Source organism: Physeter macrocephalus, chromosome 6 (assembly GCF_002837175.3).
Source record: "Physeter macrocephalus isolate SW-GA chromosome 6, ASM283717v5, whole genome shotgun sequence".
Classification (NCBI taxonomy): Eukaryota; Metazoa; Chordata; class Mammalia; order Artiodactyla; family Physeteridae; genus Physeter; species Physeter macrocephalus.
Genome location: NC_041219.1, coordinates 6,154,059 through 6,158,475, shown reverse-complemented (window position 1 = coordinate 6,158,475; position 4,417 = coordinate 6,154,059).

Below are 4,417 nucleotides of genomic sequence, written 5' to 3'. Positions count from 1 at the left end.
CAGAAGTGAAAACCTCTTAATATGTGTATTGGCCCATATGCACTTCCAATTCTGCGAAGGACCTGTTTCAGTCTTTCGTCCATTTTTCTGTTAGGTTTTTTTTCTTAGGGATTTGTAGAATTTCTGTATATATTCTTAATATTAATCGATTATTGGTTATGAGTTTTGCAAATTTCTTCTTACAGTTTACAGTTTGGCTTTAACAGGTATAAATTAACAATTTATAACAAAGCACTATTTTCTTTTACATTTATTTATCTTTCATGGTCTCTTTTGCTTCCAGTTTAAGAAGTCCTTCTTAAAGCAGGATCAGGAAGATATTCACCTACATTTTTGAAATATGTTTCACCTAAAGTTTTAACTATATTTTCTACATCAAAATTTCTAAAGTTTCAGGACACTTAAAACAGTTGTTTTTATGTACGGTGTGAAGGAGAGATCCAATTCTGTATATTCCTCTTTTTTTGTCAGCTCTGCTTAATAGTCCTATCATTGATCTACCAAGCCTTCTCTGTCAATATGAAATTTACACCTATGCATGGGTCTGCATTGGGGCTATTCTATTCCACTGGCCATTTTTCCTGTTTCTGCACTCACATCACACTCTTAAGTACTTCAGCCTTATAAGAAGTCCTTCTCACAGGAAAAATTATCCCTCCTTTCTCTTTCTTCAAAAGTGCCTTGGTCATTCTTCATCCTTCACCGCGTCACATAAATTCATTTTGTCAATTCAAGGAGAAATGTTGGGATTTAGTTTGGAGATGCACTAAATCTATATATCAACTTGAGGATAATTAACATCTTTCATATTGTCTTTCTATCCATGAACTTAGGATCAATCTAGTCCTCCTTATTGTCTTTTAGTGAAGTTGTATAACTTTCTGTACACAGGTCTGTGTAGAGATTACACAGTAATCTAACCAAATCTAATCTTTGGTTAGATTACTTAGCACTTTAGAATTATGTTTGCAATTGTTTGGTCTTAAAAAGTCTATTTTCTAATTGTTTGAGGTCGGTGTATATAAGTATCATTCACAATTATATACTGATCCCTTATTTAGCCACCTAATAATTTGATGGAAGATTTTATTTCCTATGTAGATAATCACATCATAAGCAAATAATGACAGTTTACTTTCTCCTTTCCAATCAGTATTATCTTTATCTTCCTCATGGTGCTGCACTGGTTAACATTTATAGTACAATTCTGAATAAAAGTGAAGACAGTAGTCATCTTTATTCTATTGTTCATTTCAAAGAGAATGTTTCTAATGTTTCCTCTCTTAGGGTGATGTTTATTATAGGATGCTTGAAGATACCCTTTACTAAGCTGAGAAGTACCCTTTCATCTACAGATTACTAAAAGTTATTAATGAGCATTTTTATCAAATGTTTTTCTCCATCTATTGATCAGATGGTTTTTCACTTTTATTCTGTAAATGCAGCAAATATTTATAAATTTTCTAATATACCATCTTTGTATTTCTGGAATAAACACCACTTGCTCAGTATATTACATTCAGTTTGCCTTTGCATATATATTCACGACAAAACGGGCCTATAATATTCCTTTTTTGTATTGCCCCCATCATCTGGTTTTACTATCAGTTATATTGGTTTTTGATGTAGGAGACATACTTATTCTGTTCTCCAGAATATATCTAAGATGAGAATACCCATTCTTTAAAGTTCGGTAAAACCACCTATGCCTAGAGTTTTCTTCACAGGAGGATTTCTAACTACTTCCTTTCCTTTAATAGTAGTAGTACTGCTCAGGCTTCTGACTTCTTCTTAACCAAAATATAACACATTTTTTCTAGGAATTTTCCCTTTTGCCTATATTTTGAAACTTATTGCCATGTTGTTCATAACATCCGTTAGTATGTGCAGTGACATACGCCTTTTCATTCCCAGTATGGGTTATTTGTGCACTTTCTCTTTCTCCAGGATATACTTGCCAGAAATTTTTGTCTATTTTGTTCATCTTTTCAAAGACTCAATAGCTTTGATGATCTTCTACTGCATTCTTGTTTTCTGTTTCTGCTCTTATCTCCTTCATCTTGTTCTCCTATAACTTCTTTAATTGGACACTCAGCTCATTTTAAAAATATAAATAAGGATTTAAAGCTATAAACTTTTCCTTGAAGCACTTTCTCTGTATCCTTGTAAGTTCTGATATTATTAGTCAGCTCTTAGTATTTTTAAATTTCTCCATTTTTATTACTTCTATTTTCTCATTAAGTCTTCTTGGTACATTCAATTTTTAGTATTATGTAAAACCCATCTATATATCTAATAATATTTTTGTCCTATCATGGTTTTTTCTGGTAACAGTATAACCACTCTAGCTTTCTTTTGGTATTTTCCTGTTATCTTTTTCCCATTCTTTTATTCCAACATTTCCATGTCCTTATGCTTTGTTATCATATACTTAATCCAACTTGACTATCTTTTTACTTACTTTTTATTTCCATATCATACTCTTTCTCTACTTGGTCTCTTCACTTTGATTATCTCCATTTTTCATCTAACAAGAACTTTAATATATCCCCATGCTCTCTGGTCTTCTCCCATTCCCATTGTGTTGATATTGTAAAGAATTTTAGTTCTAGATTGTTATGGATATACCTGAAGTTTTAAAATTTTCTTTAGCCTTATTTTTTTATTCTTTTAAAGTTATCAACAAACTTTCTCTACGTATCTGATCACTTTTCTTCCCAAATCTCAAAGCATCTCCTGGATTTGTTTCTCTTTGTAGTATTTTCTCCAAAAGTGTGTCTTTTTTAAAAAAAAATTTATTTATTGGCCATGCCATGTGGCAAGCAGGATCCCAGTTCCCCGACCAGGGATCGAACCTGTGCCCCCTGCATTGGGAGCATGGAGTCTTAACCAATGGACCACCAGGGAAGCTCCCCCCAATTTTTTTTTTCCGGCTGCGTTGGGTCTTTGTTGCTGCGCACAGGCTTTCTCTAGTTGCGGTGAGCGGGGACTATTCTTCGTTGTGGTGCACGGGCTTCTCATTGCAGTGGCTTCTCGTCGTGGAGCACAGGCTCTAGGTGCATGGGCTTCAGTAGTTGCATCACGCAGGCTCAGTAGTTGCGGCATGCAGGCTCTAGGGCATGCAGGCTTCAACAGTTGTGGTGTGTGGGCTCAGTAGTTGTGGCTCGCAGATTCTAGAGCACAGGCTCGGTAGTTGTGGTGCACGGTTTTAGCTGCTCCGCGGCATGTGGGATCTTCCCAGACCAGGGCTCGAACCCGAGTCCCCTGTATTGGCAGGCAGATTCTTAACCACTGTGCCACCAGGGAAGTACCCCCGAAGTGTTTTTAATTTGCATCTTTGTGTGGAAAATCTTCTGAACCTTTGAAAGTCTGAGCGCATGTTTGTTATGCCCTCACATGAACTATCAAGACATAAAATTTTAGTTTCAAATTTCTTTTCATGTTCAATTTCATATTCTTGAGGTGGGCATGGTAATGATGGTTTCTACCATACCATTCTCAAATATCCTTTTGTCTGTGCGCTTCCATCCATCCTGGTGACTGAGTCTTCTATATGTAAGGTTGACCAAACCTTTGAGACAGGACTGAAAGTAATACCACCTTCAGAACACCAGTTCTCTCATACACATCTGCTGTGAATATAAATTGGTTCAACTTTTCTAGACGGCAATTTGGCAATGCAGATCAAATATTTTAAAATATACATATACCTTGCTTGACCCAACAATTTTACTTCTAGGCATCTATATGAAGGAAATAAGCCAACAATGTTCAAAGAAGTATACATAAGGATCCTCATCACAGCATTATGACATGAAAAAGAAATTTAAAACAAACTAATCTCCAAACACAGTTAACATCCTATAATCAAAACCTTACATTGATCCAGATTTGTAGAATTTTTAAGTAAAAAAAAAAGTCTACTTTTTGTTTCAGAAATGTACACACATAGGTAGAAAATATCTGAAAGTCTATTCTTCACATATATTGAGTAGCTTTCTCTAGATGGAGGGACTAAAGTGGTTTCTCATTTCTTCTTTTTGCTTTTCCATACAATTTGTTTTACAATTTGAAACTGACAGATTGAGTGGCTCTGTGATCAGTGTATGCTTTGCAAGTATCACTTTTTCAACCCACACCCCTTCCAACTCCCCTGAGCACACATCAAACTCCTAACTTATCTTTATACCCTTTCAATGATTACTACAGTGCTCAATGTATGTAAAGTATAAATACACCGCATCAAGATGTTCAAGAATGCATCTCTAGAATAAAATTTGTCCTCTATTAATCACCAAAGTAAAGGGATTCTTTAAGCTACAGAGAACAGAATGAATAAAAGTAACTTTTTTTTCAGAAGTCTTTCTTTAAATAAAATCTTTTTTTTTTTTTTTTTTTTTTTTTTTTTTTTTGCGTT